We start from the raw sequence: 27,663 nt of genomic DNA on the forward strand, positions 1-27,663 counted from the left end.
GAATAGAAATGGGTTATTGCTTTTGCTGTTTCTGATTATTAAATTAAGACTGTTGCTTATCGGATTTGGGGGAGGACATTTTCTTCCCTCTGGATACCATAGAGCTTTTTTTGTGTAAGTTCTGTTTGGGCCACCAAGCCTAGTTCTGAATTTTGTTAACGGACCTTGGTTGATGGTTCAGTAAAACCCCGTCAAGCAGGCCAGCCAGGGGAGCACAGCTTCTGTCTTGAGTTACTTTTGTGTGAAAATCCAGGCTGACCAAGTGGATTTCACACCCAGTGGGATGATACGATATTCAGAGCAGTTTCGGGGTCTCCTAAGAGGTGCACTCAGGCACTCCAACTCTGGCTGGAAGAGAGTGTGACAACTGAGCTGTAGCCAACACATTGGTTTGGTTTTTGCCCAAGAACCAGCTGGCCAAGAGGCAGGGTTCCAAAACGAGAGGATTTGATTTCCCATCGTACCAACGAAAACCCTGATCTATAGGAACAATGACGTGGAACAACCTCTGGGCCTAACCATGAAGCCAAGAGATAAGAGAAGCCTGGCTTCGCTGGAGCTAAGTGTCACATCTTTGTCAGCTTTATCTGTCCCTTGCCCCTTTGTAGCATGCTCTGTATATGGTATTCCCTCACTGAACATTTGTTGAGTAAATCATCCAACAAATCAATTAGGATCTGGTATTAGAAGGTGATGTATAACAAAAGAGCCGAGTCTTGTGCCAAGTCAAGGAGTATGTATTTTTGCCCAGTTGTTCATGAGGCTGTAGGACAGTTGGATAAAGGAGTTATCAGTGCTCCCTGTGTCTCATGGTTCTGGACTTGCTGAGGAACCATCAGAATGGGTGACTTGTTTTGAAGTAGAGTCTGAGAAAGGGACTGAGCAGAAGGTGGCCATGTAGCCTGCCATGAGTTCTCACCAAGCAAGAACTGCTATAAACAGGAGTGTTTTAAAATAGCAGGATGATAACATGAGGGATTTCACAAATGGTCATTTCTCTCTCAAGTTCTCCCTTCTTAAATGTTTTATGAAGTCATGCTCTTGTCTATGCACTTTCCTTTCATTTTGAACTCCCCATCTCAGCCTGAGCAAGAATTTTGCAAGCTTTGAAATATGTCAACATAAAATAAGCTTTGAGACAGCTTGAAAAATGTAAGATTCATAATGGACTCCACTAAAAATATGGTTTGTTAAAAAAACAAACCAGACTCGATCTTCCTCACTTGGAAAAACAATCAGATGGAACTTGAGCTGTCACCATCCTTTTATAGATTCCTGCACCACGAGAAGTTTCCCGATTAAAGCAGGCATATTTGTGAGGTTCCTTTCAACCACTTGCCCAGTGACCTCTGTGACCTCTTTAAGTTCTACTTGATACTCCTCAACGCTCTTACAGAGTCTGCTTGTTCCACGAAGCCTTCCAGACTACTCCTCACATGACAACCTATCCATCTGATTTCATCCTTAGCTCTGGATTGGCTTGTCTTCTTCTCTGGTATCTCCCCCCCTGCCCCCGCCCCCGAGCAGGCCATCTTCCTCATAGACAGGGTTCTTGGTAGTCAGAATGAATCTTTTACTTAATAAGAGCACAAAAGTTTATCTCTTCTTCATGCAAATGCTGAAGCTGGGTGCAAGGATGGGTTGGGAGGGACTGGAGGGGTTTCCTCAGGATTTAGGTTTCTTCCCTCTTGTGACAGCTCCTTCTCCACTGGGACCTTTCAAGATCTTCACAACACAGGAGAGAGAATGCTGAGGTGGCTTCCAGCTCTTCAAGTCCTCAGCCTGGAAGGGACACACGATATCATTTCTTATTTCGGTTGCAAGGTGGCTGAAAGGCATAACTGTCACATGGACACAGGAAGGAGAGGAAACTGTATGCTGGTGATTCCTAAGTGATGTCTACTGTGTAGCTCAACACACCCAAACTAATTTCCCTGTCTCTAGTCTTACTCTTTCTAATCCAGGTCCTGTAGTAAAACAAACAAAAACAAAAACAAAAACAGAAAACATCCAAAAGTAAATGAGATCCTCACACTTTCTGAGTCATTCATTATCTGAGGGATAAAGTTCCAACTCTTTAAAAAGTCACAGAGGCTCTCCAGAAGTCGTCCCCTGACTCCCAGACTTTCGGCTGTCCCTCAGATGTGCATAAAGGTGCTGCTTTGTCCTGCCTGGATACTCTTGCCTATGTGATTCCTTGAGTCTGGAATGTTCTTCATTTCTGCTCACCTGAAAAATTCCCGCTCAACATTCCCATAAGAAGTCTTGGAAGAGCGAGCCGGCAGCATTAGGGGCATCTTCCTTCAAGCTCCCATGGAACCCCCTATAATGGTACACCCACATAGCTGCCACTGTATACATGTCATACTCTCACTTTTAATGTGGCCTTGGCCTAGGGAAGGTGCCACGTTCCACTCAGCTCTGAATCATCAGGCCCAGTGTTGTGCCCAGCACTGAATGGGCCCTCAGGATATATTGATTGGGTGACTACATTTAAGTTGAATATACACATTGACTCTACCCACATCATAAGTAATGAGATGAATCTGTTCTCTTTCAAATCTTGTAAGGATTTTGGGGGTCCGGGTTGGGATTTGGCTGAGGGTCAGAGAACTGGGGGAGTTCACATTTTTGGTTTAGTGTGGGCAGTTATGGGGATGAAACAGGGACTTGCTTACTATTAGAAACAGGTGCAAATACAGGAAGGAATATAGTTTAGAGACTGGTTTATTTTCACCTGATTCATTTTCTGTGGTAGTCTTTTTTTTTTTTTAAACTTCATTGATTTTCAGTGCTCATTGTGCCATGTTCTCCAGCACTTTGGAGAACATTCTGCCTCCATTGTTCTTTCAGGGCTGGGCTGTCTCCTCCCTGCCCCCCACCCCCGGCAATTTGGTGCTGACTTGCTTTAGCTAGGCATTCTCAACCTTCACTCTTGCTGAACTCTATGTGAGAAAAATCCACCCAAATCATGCTCACTTCTCTCCTTCATAGCTCCATAGATCCAGGAGGCATCACCAGATTTTCTTAGACACACAGTGGGGGAGTCACCCATCACCATATTGAACAAGTCCTCTGAAGGGTCAACAAACAGGTTGGCTCAGCCAGATGGCCTAGAGAGGGTTGAGAAATCAAGCTGAGAAGAAGGAGTTAGAGATGAGGAGGGATTCTCAGGTTAGGCTTAAGACAAGCATTCTCAATCCCTGAAGCAGAATAGAATCACTTGGGACCCTTACACACACACACACACACACACACACACACACACCCTCTAATGGGCCCAGGCTGGGACCCGGGCCTCACGTTTTATAAAAGTTCCCCCAGTGATTCTGTTGTAAAGACAAGTACAACTCATTAGCTTGCAGTTTTTGGAATGCATGAGACATTATCTAAAACCTGGTTCAGGGGCGCCTGAGTGGCTCAGTAGGTTAAAGCCTCTGCCTTTGGTTCAGGTCATGATCCCAGGGTCCTGGGATCAAGCCCTGCATCGGGCTCTCTGCTCAGCAGGGAGCCTGCTTCCCTTCCTCTCTCTCTCTGCCTCTCTGCCTACTTGTGATCTCTGCCTGTCAAACAAATAAATAAAATCTTAAAAAAAAAAAAGAAATTATTAAAAAAAAGTAAAATCCAGTTTAGAGGATCATTAGTACTGGCTACTAATGGTCATTAATATTTTCCGTCTCAATAAAACTCTTTTCTCTTCCTTCTCTTTGTTTTCTCCGGGAGCTGGAAAGAAACTTAAGGATCATCAAGTCTTGCTCAGTAGTTGCAGGACTGAGCAGAGAAGCCTGAGAACTCCAGACACTCTCACCTTCCCCCTTCCTCCACCACAGGACTCACCCTTAGTTATGTCTTTTTGTATTGTTTGCTCATTTTAAATCAGGGCTTTGGTTAATATTTTGTTGGAAAAATGGGCTTTGCAGCTATAAAATAGTTGAAACTCACTGTAACTGATTCAACTATTTTAGAGATGGAGCCACTTTTTAGAGATCTGTTGCAGGTCCCAGAGATAGATTATGGTAATGTGAGGGTGAGAGAGTGTGTGATAGAGCAGGAATGAGATCTTGATCTTGGCGCCTAACTTCCAGGACCTTCTGTTGTTTCCACGTCATTAGATTAATGGCTTATCCACTGCCGAGAGTCATTCTCGAATGAGAATCTGTGTGGTAGCATGCTAGAAACACTCTAGAATATACTGTGGGAAGTACCCTTTCAAAATTCAGGACTTTTATCCACTTTACTGCGATGCAAAAAGACAAAAGCTTTATGTCGTTTTGCAGTGGGAGTTGTGTCACAAAAGTCAGTCCAAAGAGATAGGAGGTTTCTTATTTATTCATTCCAAAGTATTTATTGAGCACCTAATATAAAACCATGCACTGTGCCAATTTCTAGGTTTCCACAGCTAAGGAGATAGATAAGGTCCCTACTGCCCACAGGGCTTGAAAACGGATTCTGAATGCAATTTCAAAAGGGGTTCCTGATGACAGGTAAGTTTGTTAGTTTTAGTTAGACTCCGCCTGGGCCTTGCTTTGCTCTCTTCTCTGTATTAAGTTGTTTTAGATTTGTGCATCCAAGTTGTAGGAAGATGCAGCAGGACTAGGTTTACACCTAAGACCCAGAGCAAATTTCGTTCTTTCTCTTTGTTCCTTTCTCCTTCTTTCCTTCCTTCCTTTCTTCCTCCCTTTCTCTCTCTTTCTTTTTAAAGATTTTATTCATTTATTTGAGAGAGAGAGAGCGCAAGTGAGACAGCACAGCAGAGACAGAGGTTCTCGAGAAGCAGGCTCCCCACTGAGCAGGGAGCCCGAGGAGGGGCTCCGTCCCAGGCCCCTGAGATCATGACCCAGCGGAAGGCAGCCGCTTACGTGAACCACCCCGGTGCCCCACAACCCAGAGAAAACCTCTATTACCCTCAGGAATTGATAATGACTTACAGTGTGCTTTCAGGGACCAACTATCTGAAGAATACTGTCACTGCCTTGTGTCCAAACTTTTCAGTGATAAGGAATCACCTCAGCCGTCGGGTAAGCCGAAGAACAATATTGACAGCAGCTTCTTCCTCTTTAGCCAAACCATGAAACGATGTATGCAACAAAAAGCAAAGTAGTTGCCTTGCATTTACTCCTCTTGGCTTTAAGCAACAAAACTCCAGTTTTCTTCTGGGGACATACCGCCTCTCCTCTGCTACATGATTCTGGTTGGGGGGGGGGGTGTGCCTTCTCCAATCCAGGAATAGGCCCCAGACTCGGGCTGGCCAATCAGAGGACCAACCGCCCTCAGTCAGTCTCCATAGTTGGCTGCTGGTGGTGAACCAGAACTCCAGATTCTCTGGGTCAGGTGGTTGGCGGAAGCAAGAGAATGGGTTGCGTCTCTGTAGTCAGAGTGAACTCCCACACTTGAGTGTAATGTTTTCTTCTGCGGGGTTGCCGGGAGGAGCGTGTGTTTCTGGACTGCTGGTAGCCAGGGACAGAGCAGGCCTGAAAATAGAGACTTTCAGAGGAAAGCCACCATGAGAGATGGAAAGAAACCACATCCTGAGGGCATTGTTTGTGTTACTTGATTCATCTGGGCCTGAAAGACTAGCCCTGAAGTTTTTTAGTTACACAAGGAAATAAATCCCTGCCTCTATCTTTTGGACCTAACTCATTAGCCAGTTTGAGTTTTTCTTTATAAATCATCAGATACTGAGAAAGTTTGAACTAATACCATACCCTAAACATTCATTCCAAAAATACTTATTGATAGACAAGTATATAAGGCACAGCACTATGACTGGGATAAAATGGATGTGCGAACAGAAATATATTTATGTAAAATGGGTGATTCTGATCTGTGGTTGTATGTCATCTGTGTTTGTTTGGTTCTTTAAAAGGTACAGTGGCTTAACATGGGTTGGCCTCCAATCTGTGGATGCTTTGTGGGTCACAAAGTTTAGATTAATTATATAGGTATGCAGGGAGACATTTTGTTAGCGGCTGTTTTAAATACTTGCACATTGGTTTGACTCTTGAGGTCTTGGTTTTTAATAGATCATATCATATGAAAGTTTCACATTATCATTTGGAGGAAATTCAGATATTTTGAGATGGAGTGATATCCAAAGACATTCTCCATTTCTGGGAATTTTGGTTTCTATATCCTGTGTCGGTTTGCAAGATATGTGCAGGAAGCTCTCTTCAGGACAGACCTGCTGTACTGCACAAAACTGGCTCACAAACACTAGTTTTTTTTAAAAAAATCTGAAATGACAGGCAGAAATAGCTGCTCACGTGAGCACCATTCAAAGCTCTGGAGATGTTTGAGTTCATGGCTGGTTCACTGATAACTGCCGTGGACGTGATCTCCTTTCTGAGTGCTCTCAGCTTGCTGAATTGGACCATGAATTTGTACTGGACCAACTGTATCTCATCCCAAAGTAACATAATTCCTCCCGAAGTGTTCCCTGGTATTTCCTATCATAGACTATGGAACTTTTTCCTGTTATGTTTTGTCACATTGTGTTACATTTTTCAGCATTAGCTGATACTTCATAAAGGACGGAAACAGGATGTAGGACAACATAGATGAATAAAAAACATACATTAGTGTGAGTTTGCTTGTATATTTTAAAATGAGTTCCATATTATTTAATCAAAATGCTGTTTTTGTTTTAACATAATCACAAGATCATTGTCACACCCACCACAATAAACAATGTCCTCTAAATATCATGGGTACACACTTTCTTTTAAAATTTCCTTATTTGTCTCCGAAATGTCATTTTACAGTTGATTCATTCAATGAAGATCCACACAAGGTCCACACATTGCATTTAGTTATGTCTTACGTCTTCTTCTACACCAGTCCCCCCCACCCCCTCTTTTCTTGAACCTGCATCCCCCATGTTGTTTATTTGTTGAAGGAACTGGGCACTTTTGGTCTGCAGAATGTCTCACATTCTAAATTTGGCTGATTGCTTACTTTTGGTATTCTTTAATTTATTATTTTATTTCTTTATTTTCCTATAAACTGGTAGAGAGGTCTAGGATTAACTAGATTCATTGTTCATTTTATTTAGGCAAGACTGAAAGGTGGTCTACTTCCTATTCTACTCTGTCAGGAGGCACATAGTATGCAGTTGTTTTTCTTTTAGTGGAACCAAGATTGAGCAATGGGTTTGTGTCAGCTGCATCCATTCATTATGACATTCACTATCACCCATTTAATTAATTGTCTTAAGTTGTTGTCTGCATTCATTCTTTCATTAAGAGGCTTCAAAATGGAGCTTTATTAGCTGGACATCTTCCATAAAGAACTTCCCTTCTGTCATGGATGCTGTACCTATATACCAGGAAAAGGGAAATAGTGAAACATTTCAAGTCCTGATTGACTTTGTACCTGGGGGCCCAAAGCACCATGATAGCCTGCTTTTAGAGTAAGGACACAGAGGGGCTCAGTAATAAGTGGGGTCCTATCCCAGATTTTGTTCACAGTGGGTCCACTGGGACCGTGAACACACCTGGATAAACTTAGTAGTTGGCACAACCTACACATTGGTTCCTTGGCTTCTGGGATAAGAGCTCTTGTAGTAGAGAAAACCAAGTGGAAGCCCATGAAACTGTTCACTCCCTCCAGCCAAGATAGTAAATCAAAAATTATATTGCCTCTCAGGGGAATGAGAGAGAGTACTTCCACCTCTCAAGGTCTGACACATGAAAAGGTGGTGGTCCTATTATGTCTGCATTTAATTTCATCAGTCTGACCCTTACAAAAACCAGATGATCATGGAAGATGACAGATCCCCACACACCTAAACCAATTAGAAGCCCCTACTGAGGTTGTTCTTCCAGATGTGGTGTCTTTGCTAAAGTGGATTGACCTGGACTCAGGTATATGGTATGAGGCAACTGATCTAGTGATCTGGAAAATATTTTTTCCCCCACTTATGTCAGAAAGGAGGATTGAAAACAGTTGGTATTCGCTTGGAATGGACAGTGGGGCACATTCATGGCCTTTCTCAGGGCTATGGTACCTAGTCTGTCCTCTTCCACAATATAGTTGAAAGAAATCTAGGCCATCAGAACATTCAGAGCCTAACCCTGATATACTCCACTGAAGACGACAGGCTAATTAGACCAGATGACTAAGAAGTGGAAAGTATATTATTGCTAAGATATGTGGCCCCAGAGGGTGAGAGTTAAACCCTAGAAAATTCAAGGGGCTGCCCTATCGGTGAAACCTCTAGAGGTCCAATGGTCTAGAACAGGTCAAGACATCCTCTTCAAAACAGAAGACAACTTACTGCATTTGGCACTTGAACATAATGTATTTCACACTTAAGAATTCTACTCCCATGATGCAAACAATACTGCTGAAAACATTGCAAGGATTTGGCAACTGGTCAGATCTACTATGTGTATTGACATGGAGACAAAGATGATGCTGAAGTTTCCAGTCTGAGAGACAGAGATGATGGTGAGGCTAGAAACAGCTTTTGCAAGAAAGATAATGAGTTCAGTTTTAGGTCAATTCAGCTTGAGTTGCCTGCAGATAGTCTAGCAGACAGTTGGACACATCAAGCTAGAGCTTATAAGAGATGTGAGGGCTAGAAATAACATGACTCCACAAGTCCTTTAATAATTATTTACTGGAAACCAATAATGTGTTTAAAGCTGGAGCTAAGACTCAGCTTTGTGGCACCAGAGAATGAACAAATGCCATATTAGGAGACTAAATTTTTATCCAGGTGGGGAGGAAGTTATATTTTATTTGACATGGGTATCATCAGCATATTAATATCAATTAATTTAAATTAAGGAGTTAACTTAAAAACCAATACTAAATATTAACATTTGAAGCTATCATTCCTTCACTTACTCATTTATTTATTCATTTACTTGAGTTCTTAGATAGAGAGAGAGCAGAATAGTGGTTTTCATCTTAGACGTACAGATGGTCCCAAACTTACAATGGTTTGACTTGTGGTTTTTTGACCTTATGATGTGCAAACATGATACACGTTCAGTAGAAACTGTGCTTTGAATTTTGAATTTGGATCTTTTCCAGGCCAGTAATATATGGTACCACCTTCTCTCATGATGCTGGGCAGAGGCAGCCACAGTTCCTGGTACAGCAGGCGATCGTGAGGGTAAACAACTGATACACTCACACCCATTCTATTTTTCACTTTCAGTATTTAAAAAATTACATGAGAGTCAACACTTTATTATAAGATAAGATTTATGTCAGGTGATTCTTTCTTTTTAAAGTTTTATTTATTTATTTAGCAGAGAGAGAAATCTCAAGTAGGCAGAGGCAGACAGAGTGGTGGGGGGTGGGGGAAGCAGGCTCCCCGCTGAGCAGAGACCCTGATGTGGGACTCAATCCCAGGACACTGAGATCATGACCTGAGCCAAAGGCAGAGGCTTAACCCACTGAGCCACCTGGGTGTCCCATGTCAGATGGTTTTGCCCAACTATAGGCTAATATAAATGTTCTGAGTGCCTTTAAGATAGGCTAGGCTAAGCTATGATGTTTGGTAGCTTAGGTCTATTAAATGCATTTTTAACTTATGATATTTTCCCTCTATGATGGGTTTATCAGGACTTAACCTTATCATAAGTTGAGGAAGATCTGTATATTAAAATCAACTGGGAGCTTTAAAAAAAATGGCTGCTCTCCATTTCACACATACTGAATCAGAAACTCCAAGGGCTGGACTTGACACATATTTCTTTTCAAAGCTCCACAGGTAATTCTTACGTTCAGAAAGAGTTGAAAGCCACCAAGGGAATAAAAAATACACCCTTGGTGAACAGCTCATTTAAGAAGGAAGAAGAGCTGGAGAAGGAGTAGAAGGGAATCAGCGAAATAGAAAGTGGTTTAAAAAAGGATAACATTATGGAAACCAGAGGAATACTCTGAGCACGCAAGCTCGCATGCGTGGGCATGTGTGTGTGTGTGTGTGTGTGTGTGTGTGTGTTTGTGTAGGGGATGGGTGGAGGATAAAGTGAACATAAAATTAACATTAGTAGGGAGATGTTGTGGAGGAAGGAAAGAGCAGCATCGGTGTGGTGTCTGTTGGGAGAGAAGAGGGCAGAGGAGTGGTGGCAAGGAGGCTCTGTGGAAAGCAGGGTGAGTATTATTTAATAGGGACACAATGCCTCTTGCATCATACGAAATTGTACTTCTGGCCTCGGACACGGAGTCCCAGTGGACAGGTGTACCATGGTCTGGAAAAGAGGTATGGCCTCTGACTCCAAACTAGAACCCGAAAGCAAGACCCTAGGTAGGTATGGGAGGGCATTCAGCATCCCTTGATGTTCCTGAACTCAAGCCATCCCAAGGGAGCTTAGGATGGCCTCAAGATGATGCCTGACATCAAGATGATGCCTTCATATAGCTAAGGCATCTGGGTTGGTGGGAAGTTGTGGTAGGATCAGTACCCTGCCCCATTCCCCGATGGTTTGTTTATCTGAGTTCTGTGTGTTTTTCTCTTGTCATAAAGGAAAGTCTCTTTTGACAGCTGTAGTCTCTCGGCTGCAGAAAGGAAGAAGGAAAAGCATTTTGTTCTCTTGATTCAGAAGATGAAGCACAGGGTGCCAGCGCGGTGGTAGCATTACGTGATGCAGCTTCCCTTCCTCTCCAGGAGGGTCTTCTATCAGACTTTAACCCTGAGGGTTCTGAACAATGTTTTAAGTAGGAAGGCAGTATGTACTGATAGGGACCCCCTAAGTCAGGGTATTCAGTAATGGGGCTCACTCATTTCACTATGATTTCTTTCTGTCTGTATTTCTTTTTGGTTTCTTTTACGGGAAGATCTCACAAGAAGACGTCAGAACTAGGCCGCTATTTTTTTTTTTTTTTTATCTCCAACATTCCACTGCAAAAAAAATTTCAGAAAACTTGAAAGAGCAGTATAATTATCAAGCATATTATTACCACCGGGACTCAAAAACTGTTAGCATTTGCCCAATATTTGCTTTATCTATCAGTTGAAAATTTTTTTTGGAAGAAATTGAAGAAACTGAAAGTTGTTGATATCATATCTCATCCTGAAAATAATTCATAATTCATCTCTCAAAAATATGGACAATTTCCCACATAATCACAATACCACTATTATACTTAAGAAAATTGACATCAATTTCTGATTTCATTAAATGTCAAGTTTGTATTTAAATCCCCATTGTCTCTAAAATTTTTTTTGACTGCGTTATTTAAAAAAAAAAAATCAGGATCCAGTTAAAGTCTAGGCATTACTTTCAGCTATTGTATCTCTTCATTCTCTTTTAATCTAACACAAATCTCCATGATATGGGTCACTAGCTTTTTGAAACAAGGACCATACCGTAATACTTTTAATCTCCAGTCTTGAACCTGACCAGTAATAGGTATAATGGTAGATTACTGCTTTTGTAGCTGCCCTTGAATCTGGGCTGGCTCTCCAACTGCTTTGACCAAGAGAATGTGAGAGAGGTGATGTTCCTGAACTTCTGAGACAAGCCTTAAGAAGCTTTCCCGCCCTCTTCCCAACCATCTCTTTGCTCTTCACATCCTGACCTCAGCAGGCTTTTGCAAGCTCTATTCCCACAGCTGCCTCCCTGCAGGCCACATCCTTGCCCATCCTGGACTTCCCAGGGCATCTGATGGTTCTCTTCTCCTCTGCACGCTGGCCACCCCACACCTTCTCTGGGTCTGCCGCACATCAGTGCTGCCCTCTCTGGAGCCAGTCTGCTGGTCTTTCTCTACACTCCTGCATTGGTTTGTCTATATTTCTCCTGTCACATCTGTCATGTTCTGTGTGTGCTGCAGAGACTTCGCTCGTAGCTCATCAGAAAATGGAGAGTACGAACCGTGGCCTCTCATCATTCTGTTCCTCTCACCGCTCTGCTTACAATGCCTGGCACGGGCTAGGTACCCAAGACAAGGAAGATGTGTGGCTCTTCCAGTGGCTAAGTGTGGGCTTGGAGTCAGATTGCCAAGTGTCCGTCCCGCGCCTGCTCCCATCAGCTTTGTGCTACCGAGCAGGATCCCAGCCTCTCTGTTCCTTGATTTCATCACCTGTAAAATGAGGATGGTAACAGTATCTGCCTTATAAGGATGCTGTCAAAGTTAATGAGACACTTGGCTTGCAATAAGGCTTGCTGCACAGAAAAAAAAAAAAAAAAGGTTTTAATCAAGGAAGTTCACTGAATTGAATTAAGCATTTCTTTTCCACACTGTACACCCTTCTTTTTTTTCAACCCCTCAACTTGTTTGAGGTTGTATAATTTTCTACAGGAAGTAGAATCTTATTGGATTTAGAGGGAGTGAAGGGTCAACCCTCAGGGCAGGAGGCTCTTATGATGTGAATCATATGCTACACAAACTTCTGGAAAGACTGGTATCTTAAATGCCTAGAACTCTCTTTAACAATTTTTTTTTGAAGATTTTATTTATTTATTTAACAGATGTAGATCACAAGTAGACAGAGAGGCAGGCAGAGAGAGAAGGGGAAGCTACGCTCCCTGCTGAGCAGAGAGCCCGATGCAGGGCTCGATCCCAGGACCCTAAGATCATGACCTGAACTGAAGGCAGAGGCTTTAACCCACTGAGCCACCCAGGCGCCCCCCCCCCGCTTTAACAATTTAAAAAAAATATTTATTTATTAGAGAGAACATTAGCTGGAAGAGAGGGAGAGGGAGAAGCAGACTCCCCACTGAAGGGAGAGACCAATGGAGGGCCTGATCCCAGGACCCTGAGATCATGACTTGAGCCAAAGTCAGGTCCTTAAACAACAGAACCCCTGTATTTTTCAAAATAGATGGACTTCAGGCTGAAAAGGTATTCATGGATGGATGGGGAAGAAGAAGAGGATAGGATTAAGGAAGAGTCGAGTTCTCAGGTTTGGGCCTAGAGTGACGGATAACCACTCTGAAAGGCGAAGAAAGGAAGCTGGTTCCTCTCTGCCCATAGTGGAAGTCCTCGATTGGGCTGGATTCAGCAGGGCCTCCCCCTTGTGATAGACCCAGCTGTTTATTTCTGGCTTCTTTTAGGAACCACATTAGAGAGGACACACCCTTTGGACCCCCTTGAAAGATCCTGTAAAAATGAAGGCACTCCCTTGTAAGTAAAATATTCTTGAATGCAACAATATTTGGATAATTATAGTCTCCCATGAGCATAATCCTTAAATGGCCATGATAATTATAGCATCCCAGGCCTGTGGCATTTCTCTTTTAAGAACCTAATCCCATGGGCAGAGAGAAGTGGGGACCCCAGGATGCTTCTTCTGCTGAGTCTCCCTGGCCCACACCCTATGATGGATCATTCTAGAAAGCAAGCCCAGCGAATCTTGCAACCAAGACTTTCTTGCTCATGCTGGGGTATGACAAAGAGCCCAGCACCAAGCCATGTGTGCGAAGGAGTGCAGTTATTTCTGACAAATTGAAGTCAATCCTGTGCATAAACAAATGAGGTGAGAAATGATTCTTTGGAACTGTACCTCTGATAATTATGAGAACACTGATGATTCTTTCTGGGACAGTTTTGACCAAGGAATTGAGTCAAAGTTTTTGGTTGTTGGTGTAGCTTTTATGTTTATCTTCTAATCTACTCTGGGAAGCTAGCTGGGGGGAGTGTGATATTTTGGCCGTGACTAAGCTTGATCTTTTAAAAAGTTCGGATAGACATACAAATGGCTAGCAGACACATGAAAAAATGTTCATCATCATTAGCCATCAGGGAGATTCAAATCAAAACCACATTGAAATACCACTTTATATCAGTTAGAATGGCCAAAATTAACAAGACAGTAAACAACGCGTGTTGGAGAGGCTGTGGAGAAAGGGGAACCCTCTTACACTGTCAGTGGGAATACAAGTTGGTGCAGCCACTTTGGAAAACAGTGTTCCTCAAAAAATTAAAAATAGAGCTACCCTATGACCCAGGAATTGCACTATTGAGACATCTACCCCAAAGATACAGATGGAGTGAAAAGAAGGGCCATCTGTATCCCAATGTTCATAGCAGCAATGTCCACCATAGCGAAACTGTGGAAAGAGGAGATGCCCTTCAATAGACCAATGGATAAAGAAGATGTGGTCCATATACCCTATGGAGTATTATGCCTCCATCAGAAAGGATGAATACCCAACTTCTGCATCAACATGGATGGGACGGGAGGAGATTATGCTGGTAAAATACTCAAGCAGAGAGAGTCAATTATCACATGGTTTAAGGAACCATAAGGAATAACACGGAGGAATTAAGAGAAGGAAAGGAAAAGTGAACTGGGAGAAATCGGAGGGGGAGACAAAGCATGAGAGATTGTGGACTCTGAGAAACAAACTGAGGGTCTTGGAAGGGAGGGGGGTGGGGGGTTAGGTGAGCCTGGTGGTGGGTATTATGGAGGGCACGTATTGCATGGAGCAACTGGGTGTGGTGCATAAACAATGAATCTTGGAACACTGCATCAAAAACTAATGATGTATTTTATGGTGACTAATATTACACAATAAAAATTTAAAAAAAAAGTTCTGATAGATTTGCAGAAAGACAAATGTGGCTGGCTCTGGGCTGCACCTCTAACACCGGTCAAGATATAAGCCAATGCTCACAGGACAGAGGTAAGGGAGTGGGGATGGTTTGGTAGGGCCCATTATCCTTGATGGGAAAATAAGCCAAAATGAGTCTTTAAGAGGTGAGCAGTCAGAGGGGTCCAGCTTGTTCATGCATCCAAAGGGGGGGGGGCCGACATTGCTTGATTCTAGGATGCCTCCTTCTTCATAGCCTATAGTCTATTAATTTGCTTTTGATGCACAGCAGCTCTCTGCGTGATTTAAAACCATTGCAAAGACTGTATATTTTGTTTTATTAACTATATTATAGCCTCCCCAAGGATAGGTACCGCGGTCCATAAGAGAGAGAATACTCACAAACGTGTGACACACCATCTCCAGGACTTACCCTTGGTTCATGGGTTATGCACTTGGTATTCAGTTATGCATTTCCTTTTACAACCTGCCACTGTTTGTTCCCCACAATTAGAAGGAGTTGTTATGACTCACTTTGCTCAAAGGGCTCTTTTCTTTTGAGGCTTGGCAAGGACATTTTCTCGACATTGACTAACTTCTATGGGCCTCGAGATGATTTTTACAGATAAGAATAGGAAAACCCTCTACTGAGCTCTATTTCCTAAGAGGGAAGGGACAGATCTCTTTCTCCATTCCCTTGAATTCTATAGGGTTGTTTGTTTTTGCCTCCTTACTCTTTGTAACATTCGTTCACTAGCAACTACTTGTTTCATTCCACTTTGAAGATATGTGCTGGCTTCTGGAAGAGGGAAAAAACTGAAGATATGTATCTTACCCTTTCAGAGCCTATTCTGCACAGAAGATACCTAATACATGGAGCCCGGGTGTCATAAAACACAACCATACATCTGGTTGCATTCATGTGCCTTGCCTCACAGCCCCCAATAGATTTAACATCGGCTTTCTTACGCCAAACGTATTTCCCCCCACTGGCATCTTTTTGTCACTTTCCTGCTAAGGGGATTCAGACAAGTGGGTTGATGGGGTCCTGCTTTTCCAGCTTGCTTTATTTCTGGCTATCTTCTCTTTGAAGAATAGAGGCGTCACACTGGGTAGAGTTCCCAGGACTCATCTGTTGTCAGGGTGCCTGTTGCAGTCTTTTTGTGGGTTGTGTGAAGAGGCAGAGGTTGTGGCAAACATTAGCAAGACTGGAAGAAGCCCTACCAATACCCAGAACAACCCTCCAAGAAGCCTTTGGACAGCAGCAAAGACATGAATGCATGAAGAGCATTTCAACAGTATTTCACAAAGGAGCATGTCTACCTGCTAATAGACATCAAGTCAAGTTTTCCCTTAGGTTCCCTGCAAATCTGAAGGAGTCAGGAAGTTAAAAAAAAGTTTTTTTTCTGAAGATTTCTATGTGTATGTGGGTGTACATACACATACACAAACACACACACCACACTTAACACAAGATTTATCCTCTTAATCTGTAAGTGCACAACACGGTATCGTGAACTACAGGAGTGTTACAGCAGATTTCTAGAACTTGTATAACCAAAGCTTTATACCTGTTTAATAGCAACTTCCCACTTCTCCCTCACCCGCCCCTGACAACTGCCATTCTCCTCTCTGCTTTTATGAGTTTGACTGTTTTAGATACTTCATCCACGTGGACTTATGCAGTATTTGTCCTCTTGTGACCGGCTTGTTCCACTTAGCATAATGTCCTCAAGGCCCATCCATGTTATTGCACTTGGCAGGACTTCCTCTTTTAGGTCTGAGTGATACCCCGCTGTGTGCAATAGGTCCCATTTCTTTGGCAGTGGTCATTTAGGTTTTTATGCATCTACATTTTTACATAAAATTTTACCATCTAGAAGAGGAGTTAGTTGTTCTTCATGTGACATATTGTATTCTTATCAACACCTAGCTTAAAAGTGCTTTGAAATTCCCAGAGAAAAATCACAGAGTCCCTAACAAAGTATACAAGGTCCACCAAAATTGGGCTCTGTCTGCATCTCCAGCCTCATTTCTCATCTTTGCTTTCCCCTCCCTTTTTGTTCCAACTTCACTGAACTCCGTCAGATTTCCACACACAAGTTGTTTCCTGCTGTTTGCCTCAACGTATCTTCCTCTCTCCCAGGACTCTCTTTTTCTTCCCTCAGCCTCTCACCTAGATGATTTCTATGCAAATGTGAAGATTCAGCTCATGTGTCACCTCCTCCAGGAAGCCTTCCCAGAACTTTTGTCTCCTATACCCTACCCCTCCCCCTGCTCTGTTTGTAGCACTATTATTTGATTTCCTGTAACGTAACTATCAGTTTCTATGTCTGTAACTCCCACCAGACCTTGAGTACCTTGACAGTGACATTTCATCTTTGTGTCTCAGGGCCTAGCAAAATGTCCAGCAGAGTGCAAAGCTCTCAACACATATTTGTGGACTGAATTAATGAGAGTTAATTTTTCTGAGCCTCAGCTACGTTGTCTGCAAAGTGCGGACAACAATATTTCTTTGCGGGATTTCTGTGGGGACCAAGAACATACAGGTAAAGTGCCTCTTCCAGAACCTGCAAATGAAAGGAGCTCAGTGGCAGGTGGGCCTGGTTCTTATGAGTGAAAGCACAGTGGACTCGCTGGGGAGAAAGCCATGGTTCAGACTGTAGCCTGGCAACCAGTGAGAGAGAGGATGTGGCTTGTTGGGGCAATGTGTCGTCAGCTGCACTCTCAAAGCCACTCACTGGGATGACACAGTGACTCTCACTGACAGGTGGTTGCCCGTGATTGGGGCTCAGAGATTCTCTCTTCCTAGAATAGAGATGAACTTTATGCTCATTTTAGAGACCCCTCACGTGACCCACAAAGGCTGTGCAACACAGTAGAGTTAGGTCAAATGTATTTACTTTCTTCCTCCCATAAGACCTGTGCCTCTCTTGAAGGTGTTGCAAATGGTCCTGGGTGATGCCGTGCCAAATGGTCTTCTAGAAATCAGGTTTGTTGTTCTGACTCACTCTACGTGCTTGGGCAATTGTCCAACGTCTCCACGTCCATCTCTGAACCTCAACGTGCCTTTCCTCACTTTTGCCGCACACACAAAATAAGTTTAATTTGAATGGTGCTTCCCCAAGTGTAGGCTCTGAGGGGACCGTCACAGGTTTCCAGACGCTTTTTGTTCTGTGTGACAGAAAACCTACCCCCAAATGGCTTACACTATAAAGGGGAATTTTTATCTCAGCAAAGGTCCAGAGTAGGTTGGGTTTCACAAGTAGATGTCTAATCATGGCCCCACCTCTGTTGCTCTGTGATTTTGCTGTTTCTGCTGCCTCTCATTTCCTGTTGTGACTCGCAGGCTGACTGACCTCATGGTGACAGAAGTGACGGCAGTGCTTTGGGACTTCAGTATTGGCAAGGATGCGTCCCAAGATTCACTCTGGTTCAGTGAATGTCACATACACCGCATGAGTCAATGAAGATGGCCGGGGAAATAGAATGTGCGGGTTGCATCAGCCCATCAGACTGGAGTTGGTAGGAGGAAGGAGGAAAGGTCAGCTTCTAGCATGGACACCTGGGTAGGGGAGAGGAAATGACAGGAATGAAAATCTTAGAGGGATGAATGGATATTTATTATCACAATAAAGAGCCACTATAGCCATGAGGGAAGTTGTTATTGTTTGAAAGAAGGTATGATTTTGGATGACTAGTTGAATTAGGCCACTTCTATCTCTTTAACCATATCCCCAGAACATGGGGGAAAAAAAAAATCACAGAAAGTTTCATTAATGCCCAAATAACTGTGAGATAGAGAATCACAAGCTTCAGGAGATTGTGTCCCTTCAATAAAAGTTATTATTATATTCTTTGGTTGTGGGATTATATAGAAAAAAAGAAAAACTTGGCTTCCCAACCATACCTCATGGTTTTTAAAAGAGATTGCGCCCTCATGCATCAAGTTCCAACAGAAGGTTAGTGATTAATGGTTGAGTTGTAAAATACTCACAAACCCCGGGCTGGTTCATAATGTGTGTGAATCTCTAAAAACTTTAAGTGTACAATCTTCTGCCCAGCTGCACCTCAACCCTTCCTCTCTGTTTTAAAAATAAAGCTACCAGTTTATAAACAACTTTCATACCAAAGGCTTGACCCTCTGGGTGATAAGTGACAAGAGAAGTGTACTAATGGACATTTTAAGAGTCCCGCATCAGCAGACTTACCCTGTCTCAAACTGGCTTGGGGTTATCAGTGTAATCTTTTAAAAATTACTTTCTAAACAAACTTAACAACGAAGATGATTGGTATAAGGGAAGGAAAGTTAAAGTCAAAAATATTTCAAATGTAGCTTTAGAAAGAATGATGGCACATACATTGCTGATCAGTTTCAGAGCTCTGGACATTTTCCTGTTTTCTTTGTAGAGCAGAAGAGTTTTCATCTGCCCTTGTGCCTTTGACCTCCTGCCACACATCACAATCTTAACAAAAAAAATGTGGATGTGAATTACTCCGGCACACTGTACCACACTGCGTTAGGTGTGATGGTAAACAAGAAGAACCGTTATCTCCCATGAAGCAGCTTTTATTTTAAATGAAACTTTTTGTAAAAAAAGTTTATTTATTTATTTATTTATTTGACAGACAGAGATCACAAGTAGGTAGAGAGGCAGGCAGAGTGGGTGGGGGAAGAAGGATCCCCGCTTGAGCAGACAGCTTGATGTGGGGCTCAATCCCAGGACCCTGGGATCATTACCTGAGCTGAAGGCAGAGGCTTTAACCCACTGAGCCAGCCAGGTGCCCCTTAAACAAAAGTCTTAACGAGTCTCCTAGTTAAATTGATACATTGACTTCATGTGTTTTCCTCTTCTACCTCTACCTCCTGAGACCCCAAAAAGGAAGGAGGAAATATTAAAGGATGAGAAATTTAAACCAACTCTGAAAGATTGAAAGTAAAGCAAGGACTTGTACCTGACATAGTAGCAAAGAGGAGATCATCACCTCAAGTACTCTTGAGAGAGATGCTGATGAAGGACAGAGTAGGATATTGATGGCTGGCCAATCACTTGCTCCCTGTACCCTTCCTCCTGTAATGTTTAAGAATATAAGGGTGCCAGGAAAACCCCAAAGGCGAGCATGAGGTGTTGAACTAAAACCAGGAGACTTGTGGAATTGAAATTCTGTAAAGGAAACAAACCCCTGATGCTTTTTTTTTTTTTGCTGTAATCAAAGTAGAGTTAACATACAATGTTACATTACCAGGTATAGCAGGTATACAACCAGGTATACAACACAATGGTACCAGGTATACAACATAATGATTAGACGAGTCTATACCTTATGCTCTAGTATTGCACCGTTATTTACAATAGCCAAAAATGGAAGAAACCCAAGTGTCCATCAACAGATGGATAAAGAAGATGTGACATATATATGGAATATTATTTAGCCATAAAAAGAATGAGATCTTGTCATTTGCATCAACATGGATGGACCTAGAGGGTATTATGCTAAGTAAATAAGTCAGAGAAAGACAAATACCACATGACTTCACTCCTAGGTGGTATCTAAAAAACTAAATAAATGAAGAAACAAAAAGCAGAAACACTCCCTGATGCTGTTTAAGCAGGGGATGTTAACCCTAAGAACGACACTGGAAGTTCATTCTTTGGAATTATTCAGGGCTACCAGATATAGGGAGGGCAGGGAGAGTGCTGAACTGAAGGAGTGAATTAAATAAAAACCTCCATTGTGAAATGTGTCACCCTTAGGCTGCTTCCTTCCTTTCTCCTCTAAAAAATGTAAATAGCCAGGGAGAAACTCCTCAGCAGGACACTGGAAAACTGATCTTTGGAGACACTGAACTAGTGCAAAGAAAATACTTTCACATACTGATAATTGGGAGTTCCCTGACAAAGAGCTGTCTGCTGACCCTTTTGCCATAGTGGAGTGTACCGGTTTATAAGTCCTGATCACTGATGGAATTTCCAAATAGCTTAATTAAAAATCTTGTACTATAGAAAATGTCAAACTTACAAAAGAAGAGAGAGTAGTAAAACAAACTCTCACACACCTGTTGCTCAATGTCAACAATTAGCAATCTATGGCCAATCTTGTATTATCCATACTGTTACTCACTTTCACTCTCTTGTCTTATTTTGAAACAAGTCCCAGATATTATATCATTTAACCCTTTGATATTTTAGGTTGTATCTCATGTGTTTCTAAAAGATACTGACTCTTCCAAGGAAACTGTTATCCTATCATCAACACTGACATAAATGGACAGTAATTTCTTAATATCATCCAAAATCAGGTCAGTGTTCAAATTTTCAGTTGTCTTATAAATGTCATAGTTTTATTGTACAGTTTGTTTGGAACAGTCTCCAAATTAGTTTCACTCCTTGCTATTAGTTGATATGTCTTTTAATCTCTTTACGTCCATGGGCTTCTTAACTATCTTTCTCTTTTTGTTTGCAATTTAGTTGTTAAAGAAACCGGAGTTTCCTTTCTGGAATTTCTATGTGGTAGGATTTGCTGGTTTCATCTATGTGGGGTAGTTTAATAAGTTCTTTTGTTGTCTTTATTTCCTATAAATTGGATCTAATGGCTAGATCAAATATAGGCTTGATTTTTTTGTAAAGAAAAATTCCCAGGTGCTATTATATTCTTTCCTTTGGAGGTACATAATATCTAACTGTCTTTCTCTTTCTGGATGTTAGCCGTTATTAATGATCATCCATTATTATTAAGGGATGCAAAGTGTTGATATTCTAATTCTACCAGTCCTTCACTTATGAGTTGGAATGTTTCCACAAAATGAAACTTCCCCTCGTTTGATATTTGCTTATATACAGTGAAGATATAATAAGTGCTTGATTCTGTCTCTTTATTTGCAGTTTTCTAAATAATGACTTGACTCACTGATACCTTCAATGATGACCAATTGAATTTTGTTTTGCCTCATTGTACTTATGAACTTGTGGATTTAAACATATTTAATGTGTTCCAAACTATTGATAATATTATTCCATGAAGCTTAATTTGTCCCATTTTTGGCTACTGAGTTTGGCTACTGAATTGTGATAGAACATTAGTATCATCAATAACTTCTGTGCTATCAATAGAAAGGAATGACATGATGATCCAGACCTACTTTGACATTTTTTTCTTTAAATCACAGTCATTAGAGAAAAGTGTATGTAACATGAAAACAAGATGTCAAAAGAGAAACCCCAAGGAAGCAAAGACAGTGCAGAAGACCGTAGAAATCTTCAAAAATAACTCAGAAGTTGCTAGAATGGAAGGTAAAGCCAAGTGTCGGAGGCAGGCCCCTGGCCAGGGCAGCCTCCGCCATTAAAAGATGGCGCCTGGTGAGCTGCCAAGAAAAGTTGCCTCATAAGACTAAGCAGAACGCCCTAAGAGGAAGCGTATAGCATTGGTTGCTGGCGCAATCATCTTGCTTAGGCTCCCCCTGTGATTCGCCCCCTTCTGTACCCTATGCGCTCATTGGCTGTGTGAGGATATATAAGCATGTCGCTGGAAAAATAGAGAGAGGAAAAAGAGCACAAGACAAGGAGGCTGATTGTCGTCCTTGCGGGTTGAGGGCGATAGCCAAGGTAATTCCTCAGGGGAAAAAGAATAAAAGAAGAAATAAATAAAAATGATCAGCTTGAGGTCCAATGTTCAACTTGTTCTAAGACCAGAAGAAAAGAATAGAGAAAAATCAAAGAAAGAGAATTACTGGGGAAAAAACCCCAAAACTCAAAATCCCAAGCCCAAACCAAATAAACACAAAACAAAACCAACTCTGTTCTCCTTCTTATATATAATAGCACCTGGGAATTTTTCTTTACAAAAAAATCAAGCCTATATTTGATCTAGCCATTAGATCCAATTTATAGGAAATAAAGACAACAAAAGAACTTACTAAACTACCCCACATAGATGAAACCAGCAAATCCTACCACATAGAAATTCCAGAAAGGAAACTCCGGTTTCTTTAACAACTAAATTGCAAACAAAAAGAGAAAGATAGTTAAGAAGCCCATGGACTCTCCCAAGGCTAAAACTATGAATCTTGAGACTGAGAGGGTCCGCTAAGAACCGAAGACAATGAACGAATATTGACCCATATTAAATGCACCATCATGAAATTTCTTGAAGTTTCAGAACACCAGAAATAAAGAGATCCTCTAAAACTTATTACATACAAAGAAACAAAAATGAGTAAAGCTTTCAACCTTTCAACAGTAAACACACTAAAATACAATGGAGAGACTTTTGCTTTCATCTAAAATAGCATAATGGGGCCTGGGTTCATCCTCCTGCCTGAAACAATTAAAAAACCAGGCACAATATGCAAAACAATGTTTTCCAGACATTAGACACTAGGCAACAAAGTACGGTGATCCCTTAGGAATGGGAGACAAACAAGGTTGCCTCAGCTTGCTGCCTTGAGAATTTTCAGGCCACAGAACTGAACTCAGGGAGATTAAGTTAAGGGTTAAGGAGATTAAACAAACAGTGTGGCAGCTGGAGTTCACAGGCAGAGCCTGGGAGAGAACAGAGCCATGCAGAGAGATATCCAGACACCTGTGGATGAGTTCCTTCAAGTATTCGGCAAAGCAGCGATCAGTGACCTCACTGAAGCTGAGCAAAGAATCAGCCTAGAAAAGAACTGGTGGGAACAGTACCTTGAGCTCACACAGGTCTGGGAATAGTTCCTGTATCCACAATCCAGACTGGAAAACCTTGTTAGTTAGCATAGTCAGAAGGATCTCTCTGGTTAGAAGAAAGAATTAGTTGTAAATGAAATGCTACTCTGTTTTTGCGTCGTAAATATTAAAAACAACATCCAAACGGATCAAACTATTTCTAAGTCACTTCTAGAATGACACTCAAGAGTATTTATATGGATGCAAAAACACCTAGTGGTGGAGTAATATTTTTTAAAATACTGCAAGTTTCAACCCAGACTTTAAGACCCAAAGTGCTACAAACTAAATGTGCCCCCTCCACATTTCTAGGTTGAAAGCTTCACCCCAATGTGATAGTATTAGAATGTGGGGGCTTTGGGGGGTAATGTAGTCATGAGGACAGAGCCTTCATGAAGGGATTAATGCGATTATAAAAAGAGACCCCAGAGAGCTTCCTCGCCCCTTCTGTCACATGAGGACACTTCTCTTCCAGAAGTGGACTACGAACTAGCAGGTGGGGCCTCACTAGACACTGCGTCTGCAGGTGCCTTGATCTTGGACTTTCCAGGCTCCAGAACGATGAGAAATGAACTTCTGTTCTTTATAAACCACCCAGTCTGTTGTATTCTATTACAGTGGCTCGAACAGAATAAGATACAACAATATCTAAGTGGAAACTGAAGTTGAATTACAGAACTTTTCAGACATATAAAAGCTGAAAAAAAAAATCTATCACCCACAGACCCACATTATCGGAAATGTTAAAGGAAGCCCTTGAAGCAGAAGGAAAATTATGGGGATGGAAATATGGATCTAACTATGGTAATGATGAGCATCTGAAACGGCATCTATGTGGGTAAATATATGACCTAAAAATTATTTACATCTCTTTAAAAGATAATTTACTACTTAAACAAAATGACAACTATGCAGTGTGGAGTCTATAATGTATGTAGAAAGTAACATGTATGACTACAACAGAATAAAGGCAGAGGAGTGAGAAACAGTAGTAATACTGTTAATAAAGTAATAATAAAAATAATTAATAAAGTAATAAAGTTTATTAATAAAGTTAATAAAGTAATAAAGACGTATACTATAAACCAAAAGTAGCCCCTGAGATAGCAAAACAAAAAAAGTTGTAGCTAAAAAAAAGATAAAATGGAATCATAAAAAATATTCAGCTCCCCTCTACCTCCCAAAAAGGTAGAAAAATGAGGAAAAAAAAATGAACACATAGGAAACAATTTGTTTGTTAGGACAAATAGAAAACAAATAGCATGATAGCAAATTTAAACTCAACTGTATCAATAAATATGTAAATGTAAATGGTATAAACATCTTAATTAAAAGATAGTTATTGGGGTGCCTGGGTGGCTTAGTGGGTTAAGGGTCCTGGGATCGAGCCCGGCATCGGACTCTCTGCTCAGCAGGGAGTCTGTTTCCCCCTCTTTCTCTCTGCCTGCCTCTCTGCCTACTTGTGATCTCTGTCTGTCAAATAAGTAAATAAAATTTTTAAAAGGCAGATATAAGCAGGTTGGAGAAACAAGCAAGACCCCAATTAATATGTTGTCCACAAGAAACCCATTGTAAATATAAAGACATAATTAGGTTAAAAGCCAAAGGAAGGGAGAAGATCTACTATTCTAAAACTAATCAAAGGAAATCTGCAGAAGCTATCTTCATATCAGAAAAAGTAAACTTCAGAGCAAAAAGCATTATTAGAAATAAAGAAGGTCTTAATGATAAAGGAGTCAATAAATCAAGAAATCAGAGCAATCCTAAGTGTTCCTGTACCTAATAACACAGCTTCAAAATGCATGAGGCAAAAACTGATATAACTGCAATGAGAAACAGAAATATCCGTGATTTTAGTCCTAGATTTCAATTTCCCTCTTTCAACCTCTAGAACAAAGAGACAGAAAATCAGAACAAAATGTGTAAAGACAACTCGAACAATACAGTCGACCAACTTGACCTAACTGACAATTATAGAACGCTCCCTCAACAACAGCAGAGTATACTCTCTTTATGTACACAGAGAAAAAGTCTGTCAAGTACCAAGTACGCATGGAACAAGTCAACACACAGTCTACCAAGGTAGACCATAAAATAGGTCTCGATAAATTTGAAGGGATTCAAGTCATACCAAGTGTGTTTTCTGACCACAGTGGAACTAAATTAGAAATCAACAACACAGGGAAATCTGAGAAATTCACGAATAAGTGGAATTAAAGACATACTAAAATATTTACTTTCCATTCACCTTTTTGGAGAAGGCTTAAAAGATGTGCTCCAAAGAAATTAGAGAATAAAACAAGGAAGAGAAAAACCTGTGCTTTGGAATATAGGAAATCCCACATAAGATCTTGCCACAAGAAAGTTCAGAATGAGAGTTATCCATAGACCCCAGGTCGAAATTAGGAAAGAAGAAGAAGAATTTCTCAAGGAAAAAAAATAAGAGTGGAACATCATCTGGTATGTTTAAACACAGGCACATGACACAGGAAGAGATTTGGGATATCTAAGGATATGTTTATAGATAATTATGAGATAAAAAGAGGTAATAAGGTAATACCACTAAAAATTAAAAGCTGTGTGAGAAGCATAATTATATCATACTATTTGGCTGTGCAGAGAACAATATTTGTGTTGTTTTAATAATGGAAATGATGGTTACTATTTTTTTTTTTAAAACAACAACAACAACTATGTGATAGCTGCATTGGGAAGCTAAAAGTCTGTTGGTGTAGGAGAATTTATTATCTATCATAACATCAGTAAATAATGCATCTACTTGATACATCAAGAGGTAGCACCACACTGTCTTATTTAAAACAATGGAGGTTAATATCAGAATAAAGAGTTTTTAAAAATTAAAATTGTTGCCTCTGGATGTTAAACTAGGAAAGCAGAATGGGAAAGAGTGGATCAGGTGATTACTAATCTCCACTAGATGCTCTCCTCATCCTTCGGTTAAGACAAAATTCTATAGAGGTATTTTTTGACAAAATATTTGATATGAAAAGTTAAAACTATTAAGCAGGAAATAGCCATATCTCCAATGACTTTCTAGTTTGAGGGCAGAATAAGGAAAATTTCTTAGAATCACTCATTGGCATCTGAGCTGTAGAAGATAAAGCAGAATATGACCAAAGTGTAAAATGTAGACATAGTATTTAACTAAGTGTACTTGTTAGTAATATTGAGTTGTATGGGTAATGACATTTAAAAAGTAATGATATTGGGGCACCTGGCTGATAGTGGGTTAAGCCTCTGCCTTTGCTCAGGTCATGATCTCAGGGTCCTGGGATTGAGCACCGCATCGGGCTCTCTGCTCAGCAGGGAGCCTGCTTCCCCCTCTGTCTCTGCCTGTCTCTCTGCCTACTTGTGATCTTTCTATCTGTCAAATAAATTAATAAAATATTTTTTAAAAAAAGTAATGATATTGCAACGAATAATCAATGGATTGGGGAGGGTGTACCCAAAAAACCCTCAGTAATCAAAATAACCTTTATTTTATTTTATTTATTTATTTTTAAAGATTTTATTTATTTATCTGAGAGATAGACACACACACACAGGGAGAGAGGTAATACAAGCAGGGGAAGTGGGAGAAGAAGAAGCAGGCTTTCCGCAGAGCAAGAAGCCCAATGCGGAGCTCGATCCCAGAACCCTGGGATTATGACCTGAGCCGAGGGCAGACACTTAACAACTGAGCCACCCAGGCACCCCCAAAATAACATTTTAATGTAATATTTAAAAAAAATCAAGATTAATGTGCAAAATGTACAATGGGAAAAATATCAAAAGTTTTCATGAAAAGACAAAACTATAGTACTTATTTTTTTCGGTGTGTTAGCCTCCAGTATGGCTCAGCATGGTACCATTTAACAGATAAGTGTTCTAGGTACTGAAAGAACAATAATCACGTCTGCTTTCTTATCCTAAAATTCTGTATGAAGATGAGCTGTTGGCATGAGGGAAAGTTTCCTGAACACACACTGTATAAATGTCAGTTGCTTCAATAATCTTCATCATACTTTATTATGTGTTAAATCATTAACTCTAATCAAAGATATATTGACTTCTAGCAAAGTCATCAATCCCCTGTTTTCTTCAATGCTCTTAGCAAAATGAGTAATTCTTAGGGATACCATTTTCTTTGGTATTTTATTATTAACCATCTGTTCCATTTCCCTTACTCTTCACGAGAGGGGGAATTTGTCCAAATCTCCCAGTTGGTTTTTTTTTTTTTTTTCCTGTGTTCATAGCTTAAACTGTAAAAGGAGGGAAAGGACTAATGTTTTTTGCTGGGAGACAGTGCGCCCCTGAGAGCGTGAGCTTCAAGGTTTGGCAAGTAATTGGGAACTTGGAAGCTAGTGGGTAGCTGGTAGAAGAAACGGAGTTCATGCTTCTGGATAGGCACCTTTCTCAAAGACCTGTTTCTCTCAAGGTCCATCTTTTTAATTGCTGACTTTGCACAGACT

General features: G+C 41.0%; 2 long non-coding RNA genes across 2 annotated transcripts in view; one reads left to right on the forward strand and one right to left on the reverse strand.

Annotated features, from left to right (window-relative positions):
* LOC309860595 overlaps window positions 1–27,663 on the forward strand; it is a 961,417-nt gene that overhangs the window by 428,000 nt on the left and 505,754 nt on the right. The window lies entirely within an intron of this gene.
* Window positions 1,553–5,197, reverse strand: LOC309859111. The gene is made up of 2 exons (XR_014308550.1): window positions 4,929–5,197; window positions 1,553–1,782 (listed from the first exon to the last, which is right to left on the reverse strand). It is a non-coding gene; the product is annotated as an uncharacterized lncRNA (long non-coding RNA).

The sequence above is a fragment of the Mustela nivalis genome (genome assembly GCF_964662115.1).
Source record: "Mustela nivalis genome assembly, chromosome: 2".
Lineage (NCBI taxonomy): Eukaryota > Metazoa > Chordata > Mammalia > Carnivora > Mustelidae > Mustela > Mustela nivalis.